We start from the raw sequence: 11,989 nt of genomic DNA, 5'->3' as shown, positions 1-11,989 counted from the left end.
GCCTGCTGCCAGACTGAAGCAGGGAGATAATCAGAGGAAGAATTCCAGAATGTTAGAATCCTGGAGATTGTTCTTAGAAGGAAATTTGAATGATGAAATATTTAGGATTTCGCTGAAATGTTTTGTCTTTCTGCTGTTTGGGTATGATGTCATTAAGACTTTTTGTGAGCGACCCCCATTCCCACAGATACACACATAAACACACACAAACACACACACGTTCCGATAAACAAGCGCTTAGCCTAAACAGGAAATGCTGGGGCCCCTGTGTGTTTCTGCGGATGTTCTTTGTTGTGAGGTCATGTATGGATGAGATGGTCAGCTACGTTATATACAGAGCCTTTGGAAAGTATTCAGACTCCTTGTCTTTTTCCACATTTTGTTACATTACAGCCATATTCTAAAATGGAATAAATGTATATTTTTTCTCAGCAATCTACACACAATACCCCATGATGACCAAGCGAAAACAGTTTTTATTTTTTATGTTTGCATATAAAGAATGCACCGTATTTGCATAAGTATTCAGACCCTTTGCTATGAGACTCGAAATTGAGCTCAGGTGCATCCTGTTTCCATTGATCATCCTTGAGATGTTTCTACAACTTGATTGGAGTCCACCTGTGGAAAATTAAATTGATTGAGTTCATCATACCCTGATGAAGACAGCTTGTCTGTCGAAACGTTGGATATACATTTTTTGCATGTGAGCTCCTAGAGTGTGCGGCTCTCCTTTATTTTCAAATTCAATTGATTGGACATGATTTGGAAAGGCACACACCTGTCTATATAAGATCCCAGTTGACAGTGCAGAGCAAACACCAAGCCATGAGGTCAAAAAAATTACCAGAGAACACCGAGACAGGATTGTGTCGAGGCACAGATCTGGGGAAGGGTACCAAAACATTTCTGAAGGTCCCCAAGAACACAGTGGCCTCCATCATTCTTAAATGGAAGAAGTTTGGAACCACCAAGACTCTTCCTAGAGCTGGCTGCCCGGCCAAACTGAGTAATCGGGGGAGAAGGGCCTTGGTCTGGGAGGTAACCAAGAACCCAATGTTCACTCTGACTGAGCTCCAGAGTTCCTCTGTGGAGATGGGAGAACATTCCAGAAGGACAACCATCTCTGCACCACTCCACCAATCAGGCCTTTATGGTAGAGTGGCCAGACGAAAGCCACTCATTAACATCTCTGGGTAGGGGGCAGTATTTTCACGTCCGGATGAAAAGCGTGCCCTAAGTAAACTGCCTGTTACTCAGGCCAAGAAGCTAGGAGATGCAAATAATTGGTAGATTTGGATAGAAAACACTCTAAAGTTTTTAAAACTGCTAAAATAATGTCTGTGAGTATAACAGAACTGATATGGCAGGCGAAACTCCGAGGACAAACCATCCCCTCCAAAAATAATGTTCATCCTACCACTGATTTCAATGGCTGGCACTTTTACAATAGGGAAAATCGTGCCCGATTGCAGTTCCACTAGATGTCAACAGTCTTTAGAAAGAGTTTCAGGCTGGTTTTTGGATAAAAATTGCCAGAAATTGTCGTTTTTCTAGGTGGCTCCCATTTTGGCTGTTGTGTTTCCAAGCGCGTGAATGAGAGGGCGTTCTTTGGTATTTTTCTCCGGTCAAGACAATAATGATTTTCCGTCTTAAATGTTATTGTTTATTTACGTATTAGGGTACCTAAGGTTTGATTATAAACGTTGTTTGACTTTTGGAAAAGTTTATTAGTAACATTTGGTATTCATTTTGTATGCATTTTGATGGAATGAAACTGGGTGGATTATTGACTGAAGCGCAACAGCTAAACTGAGTTTTTATGGATATAAAGAAGGACATTATCGAACAAAAGGACCATTTGTGATGTAACTGTAAACTTTTGGAGTGCCAACAGAAGAAGATCATCAAAGGTAAGGTATTTTTTGTATCGCTATTTATGACTTTTGTGTCGCACCTGCCTGGTTGAAATACGTTTTCATGGTTTTGTATGCGGGACGCTGTCTTCAGATAATCGCATGGTGTGCTTTCGCCATAAAGCCTTTTTGAAATCTGACACAGCGGCTGGATTAACAAGAAGTTAAGCTTTATTTTGATGTATTACACTTGTGATTTTATTAAAATGTATTATTTATAATTCTGTAGTTTGAATTTCGCGCTCTGCAATTTCACCAGATGCTGGTCAGGTGGGACGCTATCGTACCACCTGCCCATAAGAAGTAAAAAAAAAAGGCACATGACAGCCCGCTTGGAGTTTGCCAAAAGCCACCTAAAGACTCTCAGACCATGACAAACAAGATTCTCTGGTCTGATGAAACCAAGATTGAACTCTTTGGCCTGAATGCCAAGCGTCACGTCTGGAGGAAACCTGGCATCATCCCTACGGTGAAGCATGGTTGGTGACAGCATCATTCTTTGGGGATGTTTTTCAGCGGCAGGAACTGGGTGACTAGTCAGGATCGAGGCAAAGATGAACGGAGCAAAGTACAGAGATCCTGGATGAAAATCTGCTCCACAGCACTCAGGACTGGGGCGAAGGTTTACCTTCCAACAGGACAACAACCCTGAGCACACAGCCAATACAAAGCAGGAGTTGTTTTGGGACAAGTCTCTGAATGTCCTTGAGTGGCCCAGCCTGATCCCGGACTTGAACCCGATCGAATATCTCTGGGGAGACCTGAAAATAGCTGTGCAACGCCGCTCCCCATCCAACCTGACAGAGCTTGAGAGGATCTGCAGAGAAGAATGGGAGAAACTCCCCAAATACAGATGTGCCAAGCTTGTAGCGTCATACCCAAGAAGACTCAAGGCTGTAATCGCTGCCAAAGGTGCTTCAACAAAGTACAGAGGAAAGGGTCTGAATACTTATGTAAATGTGGTATAAAAAATACAAATTAAACAGTTTTTCTTTCATTATGGGGTAATGTGTGTAGATTGAGGATTAAAAAAAAATATAATTTTAGAATAAGGCTGTAACGTGACAAAATGTGTAAAAGTGAAGGGGTCTGAATACTTTCCGAAGGCACTGTTAGGGTAGCTGAGGATGCCTTACTGTAGGTTGACATGGCGATGCTGTGCGAATACAGACAAATGAGTCACTGTAACGATATGCCAAATCAAATCAAATGCTATTGGTCACATACACATGTTGGTCACGTACACACGTCACTTTTTACTGTTATAATGCGTGTGTTGTGTGGTGAGTGACGGGGTGTGTGTGTATCTCGTCCTACCGGTGTGTCTGTTTGTGACTTGGCTGGGTAAGTGGAGGGTATAATGGCTGTCTCCATTCCAGGTGTGTCTGTGACTTGGCTGGGTAAGTGGAGGGTATAATGACTGTCTCCACTCCAGGTGTGTCTGTGACTTGGCTGGGTAAGTGGAGGGTATAATGACTGTCTCCACTCCAGGTGTGTCTGTGACTTGGCTGGGTAAGTGGATGGTATAATGGCTGTCTCCACTCCAGGTGTGTCTGTGACTTGGCTGGGTAAGTGGAGGGTATAATAGCTGTCTCCACTCCAGGTGTGTCTGTGACTTGGCTGGGTAAGTGGAGGGTATAATGGCTGTCTCCACTCCAGGTGTGTCTGTGACTTGGCTGGGTAAGTGGAGGGTATAATGGCTGTCTCCACTCCAGGTGTGTCTGTGACTTGGCTGGGTAAGTGGAGGGTATAATGACTGTCTCCACTCCAGGTGTGTCTGTGACTTGGCTGGGTAAGTGGAGGGTATAATGGCTGTCTCCACTCCAGGTGTGTCTGTGACTTGGCTGGGTAAGTGGAGGGTATAATGGCTGTCTCCACTCCAGGTGTGTCTGTGACTTGGCTGGGTAAGTGGAGGGTATAATGGCTGTCTCCACTCCAGGTGTGTCTGTGACTTGGCTGGGTAAGTGGAGGGTATAATGGCTGTCTCCACTCCAGGTGTGTCTGTGACTTGGCTGGGTAAGTGGAGGGTATAATGGCTGTCTCCACTCCAGGTGTGTCTGTGACTTGGCTGGGTAAGTGGAGGGTATTAATAGCTGTCTCCACTCCAGGTGTGTCTGTGACTTGGCTGGGTAAGTGGAGGGTATAATGGCTGTCTCCACTCCAGGTGTGTCTGTGACTTGGCTGGGTAAGTGGAGGGTATAATGACTGTCTCCACTCCAGGTGTGTCTGTGACTTGGCTGGGTAAGTGGAGGGTATAATGGCTGTCTCCACTCCAGGTGTGTCTGTGACTTGGCTGGGTAAGTGGAGGGTATAATGGTTGTCTCCACTCCAGCATCTCTAATCAGCACTGCTCCTGGACACTCGTTAGATGTCGGGGTGGGTGTGTGTCCGGCGAATAACTATCAGTGGACTGGAGCCTGTTAGTCCAGTACCATTATTAGTCTGGAAGGACCAGCCTCACACCTCACTGTCTCACACACACACACACACACCTGTTGTTGTGTTATGGGGTTAGTAGTGGAGTATGGTGTGTTACAATGGAAACCGACTGGTTTGCTTCCTCATCTGATTCATGATTAGAAGTGATGATATTGACCTGCACCCAGGCATCTACACTGTACATGTCCAACATACTATACGTATCTGACTGTCAAAGGCTTTTAGTGTCTGTCTGTGTCTGTGTGTTTACCAGTGTGTATCGTGTGTGTGTGTTATTCACAGCTATTGTGTGCTTGTGTTGCAGGTACAGGCGATACCCGGCCCACGCAGGTACACACCCACACACACAGAACAGACATGGTGGGACGACAACACTGGCAGGTGAGACATGTTTGTGTGTGAACGCTCTAATAGATTATCGATGCACTGCTGTGCCAGTTGGTTGGCTGAGCCAGGAGCTGGAAATGGGATGAGAGTCCCTTGTTGAAAAACAGACACACACACACCTGCTTGGGTTCTTATAGAAAGCTGAGCTCCATTCTGTCTCTACTCAGGGGAGACGAAAGAAAAAAGAGGAGGAGGGAGGATGCAGAGTGGAGGAAGGAGAGAGAGGAGTGAGAGAGAGGAAGAAAGAGAGAAGGAGGAGGGAGCCGGTCACTCAGACAGATATTCACACAGGTCAAGCCATGCTGAGAGGGAGGGAGGGAGGGAGGGAGGGAGGGAGGGAGGGAGGGAGGGAGGGAGGGAGGGAGGGAGGGAGGGAGGGAGGGAGAGAGGGAGGGAGGGAGGGAGGTAGGGTCGAGCCATGCTGAGAGAAAGAGGAGGCAGGAAGGGACCGAGAGCGAGGAGGGAGGGAGGGAAGGTCGAGCCATGCTGAGAGAGAGAGAGAGGAGGAGGGAGGGATAGGGAGGGAGACAAAGAATGAGCAGAAGATAAAGAGGAAGAGAGATAGCCAGCTCTGCATGCTCCTGTCACCTCTCCCCTCTCTCGTTCTCGCTCTCTCTCCCTATCTCTCTCGTTATCTCTCTCTCGTGCTCTCTCTCCCTCACTTTGTGAACAGATGGGTGGAGGTATCAGATGTTAATGAAAGACGATAGAAAAGGGGGCTATGAAAAGACCATGACCAACAGCCAGCTCTGCGAACACCACACACACACACACACACACACACACACACACACACACACACACACACACACACACACACACACACACACACACACACACACACACACACACACACACACACACACACACACACACACACACACACACACACACACACAGTCCTGCTGGAACATATGCATCTTACTGACAACACTGACACACACTCACAATTTCACATACACATTCAACCACATTCTCTGTTGCTCTCCCACTCTCCTCTCTCTCCTCCCTCTCTCCTCCCTCTCTCTCTCCCTCTTTCTCTCCCTCTCTCACCCACTCCCTCTCTCTCCCTCCTCCGTCTCTCTCCTCTCTCCCTCTTGCTCTCTCCTCCCTCCCTCTTTCTCTCTCTCCTCCCTCTCCCTCTCTCTCCTCCCTCTCTCTCTCCCTCTTTCTCACCCTCTCTCCCCCTCTCCCTCTCTCTCCCTCCTCCGTTTCTCCTCCCTCCTTCTTTCTCTCTCTCCTCCCTCTCCCTCTCTCTCTCTCCATCTCTCTCTCTCCTCCCCCTCTCTTTGTTCTCTGCAGACTGTTCTAATGCTCATACTCCAGCTCTCCCATTAGACTGTCTGATGGTGTTGCTATTTATTATATATGAACATGACATGTTTCTGACACTTGTGTGTGTGTGTGTGTGTGTGTGTGTGTGTGTGTGTGTGTGTGTGTGTGTGTGTGTGTGTGTGTGTGTGTGTGTGTGTGTGTGTGCGTGCGTGCGTGCGTGCGTGCGTGCGTGCGTGCGTGTGTGTGTGTGGGTGGTAGAAGGTGTTGAGGTTTTTGATTGACCAGCAGCATCCAATGAAGTGAAGTATGGGTTTGTGTGTGTTTGTACTGTATGTAAGATATGAGTGTGTCTGATTTTTTCTCCTCTATAGATTGCTCTCTGGTTGAAAAAGCTTTGCTTTTGTGTATTCAACACCAGTGTGTATGTGTAAACACACACACACACACACACACACACACACACACACACACACACACACACACACACACACACACACACACACACACACACACACACACACACACACACACACACACACACACTTAAGCTTCAACCCAATGACCTTGTGCTGAGATGTTATGATTTGACAGAGAGGCAGATGAATAGCAAGAAGAAAGGGTTAAGAGAAAGAGAGAAGGGGGGGTGTTGAAAAGAACTTGCAGGCCTCTCGGAGAAGAAAGGGTGTTAACAGACATATCTTTGAGAGTTCATCTCTTTCAGTGTCAGTCGGTACACATACAATTTGGACTGATTGTGAATTCATTGCTCAAGATGATAGGTAGATAGTGTTTAGAGTGAGAATGTAGCTCTGTCTTTCACTACGATATGAAAACACACTGACCACGTTGACATGCAAACAGTAGTCCGGATAGGAGCTCATATCCCACTTAAGGTCTTATTCGGGAGAAGATGTTTACATGCACCTTTAATATACCGCTCACATGTTTTCCTGTATACATGAATAAACAGAATATTCCTCATTTCAGTTCATATGGGTTAAATGGAATAGTAACTGAAATCTGGACTGTAGGCCTATAATTAACCTATAATCTCTCAGCGTAATATAATATTAACTCTTGCAGAATTATGCTTTTCTTGAAGTAAAATTGTACAACAAGTGTTCATTTTGTCTCAGGAACAGGAGTGGAGAAATAGGATTTCTTTCTTTCAGCATCTCTTGAGAAAATGAAAATGCTCCTGCGAGTGTAGTGTTAGCTTTGACACTGTTACGCAAGCGGACAGTATTTCAACCACATAAACTATGATGAAACTACCCAAAATGAACTGAAGTCTTCTCAGAAACGTGTGTCCTCGTTTTCTCAGCTTTTCATCTCTTTAAAACAGGCCAAACTGATGACATTTGGACATTTTGCAGAAGACCAATCTTTCCACTATTTTCAAGTTATTGCGTTTTCTTCTCTGTCCTTATACGAAACAGACATTTTTACCGGTGCTAACTAGATTACTAATGCATTCATTCAATGTTTTATTTAACTAGGCAAGTCAGTTAAGAACAGATTCTTATTTACAATGACGGCCTACATCGGACAACACTGGACCAATTGTGCTCCGCCCTACGGGACTCCCAATCACGATCGGATGTGATGCAGCCTGGATTCGGACCAGGGACTGTAGTGAATGTACACTGAGATGCAGTGTCTTAGACCTCTGCGCCACTCGGGAGCCCACATCAATGTAAGACATTATTCTGGTTACTACTTTATATAATCTTCTGGCAAAACAAGTTATGAAGAGAAGGTGCGTGTACAGTTGAAGTCATTAAAACTCGTTTTTCAACCACTCCACACATTTCTTGTTAAAAAAATATAGTTTTGGCAAGTCGGTTAGGACATCTACTTTGTGCAGGACACAAGTCATTTTTCCAACAATTGTTTACAGACAGATTATTTCACCTATAATTCACTGTATCACAATTCCAGTGGGTCAGAAGTTTACATACACTAAGTTGACTGTGCCTTTAAACAGCTTGGAAAATTCCAGAAATTTCTGTCATGGCTTTAGAGGCTTCTGATAGGCTAATTGACATCATTTGAGACAATTGGAGGTGTACCTGTGGATGTATTTCAAGGCCTACCTTCAAACCCAGTGTCTCTTTGCTTGACATCATGGGAAAATCAAAATAAATCAGCCAAGACCTCAGAAAAACAATTGTAGACCTCCACAAGTCTGGTTCATCCTTGGGAGCAGTTTCCAAACGCCTGAAGGTACCACGTTCATCTGTACAAACAATAGTACGCAAGTATAAACATCATGGGACCACGCAGCTGTCATACCGCTCAGGAAGGAGACGCGTTCTGTCTCCTAGAGATGAACGTACTTTGGTGCGAAAAGTGCAAGTCAATCCCAGAACAACAGCAAAGGACCTTGTGAAGATACTGGAGGAAACGGGTACAAAAGTATCTATATCCACAGTAAAACGAGCCCTGTATTGACATAATCTGAAAGGCCACTCAGCAAGGAAGGAGCCACTGCTCCAAAACCGGCATAAAAAAGCCAGACTACGGTTTGCAACTGCACATGGGAACAAAGATCATACTTTTTGTAGAAATGTTCTCTGGTCGGATGAAACAAAAATAGAACTGTTTGGCTATAATGGCCATCATTATGTTTGGAGGAAAAAGTTGGAGGCTGTCACGTTCCTGACCTGTTTTCCTTTGTTATGTATTTGTTTTAGTTGGTCAGGGCGTGAGTTGGGTGGGTTGGTCTAGGTTTGATTTTCTATGTTGGGATTTTGTGTTCGGCCTGGTATGATTCTCAATCAGAGACAGCTGTCAATCGTTGTCCCTGATTGAGAATCATACTAAGGCAGCCAGGGTTTCACTTGTCTTTTGTGGGTGTTTGTTCCTGTGTCAGTGTTTGGGCCACACAGGACTGTTTCAGGTTAGTCACGTTTGTTGGGTTTTGTAATTTGTAGTGTTTGTTGTTTTTCCATTAAAACATGAATACTTACCACTCCGCATCTTGGTCCGATCCATGCTCCTCCTCGTCTGAGGAGGAGAACGACTACGACAGCCGTTACAGAGGCTTGCAAGCCAAAGAACACCATCCCAACCGTGACGCACGGGGGTGGCAGCATCATGTTGTGGGGGGGATTTGCTGCAGGAGGGACTGGTGCACTTCACAAAATAGATTGCATCATGTGGAGGAAAAATTATGTGGATATATTGAAGCAACATCTCAAGACATCAGTCAGGAAGTTAAAGCTTGGTCGTAAATGGGTCTTCCAAATGGACAATGACCCCAAGCATACTTCCAAAGTTGCGGCAAAATGGCTTAAGGACAACAAATTCAAGGTATTGGAGTGGCCATCACAAAGCCCTGACCTCAATCCCATAGAAAATTTGTGGGCAGAACTGAAAAAGCGTGTGCAAGCAAGGAGGCCTACATACCTGACTCAGGTACACCAGCTTTGTCAGGAGGAATGGGTCAAAATTCACCCAACTTATTGTGGGAAGCTTATGGAAGGCTACCAGAAATGTTTGACCCAAGTTAAACAATTTTAAAGGCAATGCTACCAAATACTAATTGAGTGCATGTAAACTTCTGACCCACTGGGAATGTGATGAAAGAAATAAAAGCGGAAATAAATCATTCTTTCTACTATTATTCTGACATTTCACATTCTTAAAATAAAGTGGTGATCCTAACTGATCTAAAACAGGGAATTTTTACTACGATTAAATGTCAGGAATTGTGAAAAAGTGAGTTTAAATGTATTTAGCAAAAGTGTATGTAAATTTCAGACTTCAACTGTATCTACAGTCGTGGCCAAAAGTTTTGAGAATAACACAAATATTAATTTTCACAAAGTCTGCTGCCTCAGTTTGTATGATGGCAATTTGCATATACTCCAGAATGTTATGAAGAGTGATCAGATGAATTGCAATTAATTGCAAAGTCCATCTTTGCCATGCAATTGAACTGAATCCCCAAAAAACATTTCCCCTGCATTTCATCCCTGCCACAAAAGGCCCAGCTGACATCATGTCAGTGATTCTCTCGTTAACACAGGTGTTAGTTGACGAGGACAAGGCTAGAGATCACTCTGTCATGCTGATTGAGTTCAAATAACAGAATGGAAGCTTCAAAAGGAGGGTGGTGCTTGGAATCATTGTTCTTCCTCTGTCAAGCATGGTTACCTGCAAGGAAACACGTGTCGTCATCATTGCTTTGCACAAAAAGGGTTTCACAGGCAAATATATTGCTGCCAATAAGATTGCACCTAAATCAACCATTTATTGGATCATCAAGAACGGTTCAATTGTTGTGAAGAAGGCTTCAGGGCGCCCAATAAAGTCCAGCAAGCGCCAGGATCGTCTCCTAAAGTTGATTCAGCTGCGGGATCGGGGCGCCACCAGTACAGAAATTGCTCAGGAATGGCAGCAGGCAGATGTGAGTGCATCTGCACACACAGTGAGGCGAAGACTTTTGGGGATGGACTGGCGTCAAGAAGGGCAGCAAAGAAGCCCTTTCTCTCCAGGAAAAACATCAGGGACAGACTGATATTCTGCAAAAGGTACAGGGATTGGACTGCTGAGGACTGGGGTAAAGTCATTTTCTCTGATGAATCCCCTCTCCGATTGTTTGGGGCATCCGGGAAAAAAGCTTGTCCGGAGAAGACAAGAAGAGCGCTACCATCAGTCCTGTGTCATGGCAACGGTAAAGCATCCTGAGACCATTCATGTGTGGGTTTGCTTCTCAGCCAAGGGAGTGGGCTCGCTCACAGTTTTGCCTAAGAACACAGCCATGAATAAAGAATGGTACCAACACATCCTCCGAGAGCAACTTCTCCCAACCATCCAGGAACAGTTTGGTGACGAACAATGCCTTTTCCAGCATGATGGAGCACCTTGCCATAAGGCAAAAGTGATAACTAAGTGGCTCGGGGAACAAAACATCGATATTTTGGGTCCATGGCCAGGAAACTCCCCAGAACTTAATCCCATTGAGAACTTGTGGTCAATCCTCAAGAGGCGGGTGGACAAACAAAAACCCACAAATTCTGACAAACTCCAAGCATTGATTATGCAAGAATGGCCTGCCATCAGTCAGGATGCGGCCCAGAAGTTAATTGACAGCATGCCAGGGCGGATTGCAGAGGTCTTGAAAAAGAAGGGTCAACACTGCAAATATTGACTCTTTGCATCAACTTCATGTAATTGTCAATAAAAGCCTTTGACACTTATGAAATGCTTGTAATTATACTTCAGTATTCCATAGTAACATCTGACAAAATTATCTAAAGACACTGAAGCAGCAAACTTTGTGGAAATTAATATTTGTGTCATTCTCAAAACTTTTGGCCACGACTGTAACTATAGTTGACAAACAAATGGCATACCAAATGTCGGAAATTATAATATGGCCTACCAAATGTCGGAAATTATAATATGGTCTACCAAATGTCGGAAATTATAATATGGTCTACCAAATGTCGGAAATTATAATATGGCCTACCAAATGTAGGAAATTATAATATGGCCTACCAAATGTCGGAAATTGTAATCAGAAACGTGTCTAAATTAGGGGTTAAAGTAGCCCGTAGGCTAAACGCTCTAGTATGGATTTTCAGCTAAATCAATTATTATGGTGGATCAAGCTATGCAGGTAGCTGACTTTTTTTAAGTGATTTGTTTGACAATCAGATGACAACACCCATGATATGCGAAACTGATCCTGCACACACCGTGAAAAACAACAGTCAACGGGGTAAGATGTTTACATGCCACAGTATCCCGTCTAAGATCAGCATTTCCCAGGCATCTTATCCGGGTTTCTCATAACCGGGATACAAGCTTTTTTGGGTTATTTTAAACCGGATATGATGTTTATATGAGTCAACTTGAGTATCCCAAATAATAACGGGATATTGGTGTGCATGTAAACGCGGTCACTGAATCAAAGGGAATGTTTTGGGAGAGAGGTAGCGATAGAGAGGTAGAGAAAGGGG

At 44.5% G+C, this 11,989-nt stretch overlaps 1 protein-coding gene across 3 annotated transcripts in view; it reads left to right on the top strand.

The window, feature by feature from the left end:
* Positions 1-11,989, top strand: part of kdm6ba (lysine (K)-specific demethylase 6B, a) — a 372,203-nt gene that overhangs the window by 41,749 nt on the left and 318,465 nt on the right. For all 3 annotated transcript variants that reach the window (XM_055900768.1, XM_055900766.1, XM_055900767.1), the window contains one exon: positions 4,660-4,736. The gene's annotated coding sequence lies outside the window, so the exon portion shown is untranslated. The remainder of the gene's footprint in view (positions 1-4,659; positions 4,737-11,989) is intronic.

Source organism: Salvelinus fontinalis, chromosome 36 (assembly GCF_029448725.1).
Source record: "Salvelinus fontinalis isolate EN_2023a chromosome 36, ASM2944872v1, whole genome shotgun sequence".
NCBI classification, from domain to species: Eukaryota; Metazoa; Chordata; class Actinopteri; order Salmoniformes; family Salmonidae; genus Salvelinus; species Salvelinus fontinalis.
Note: the sequence above shows the minus strand (reverse complement) of the source record. Positions and strands in the feature narration are given on the sequence as shown.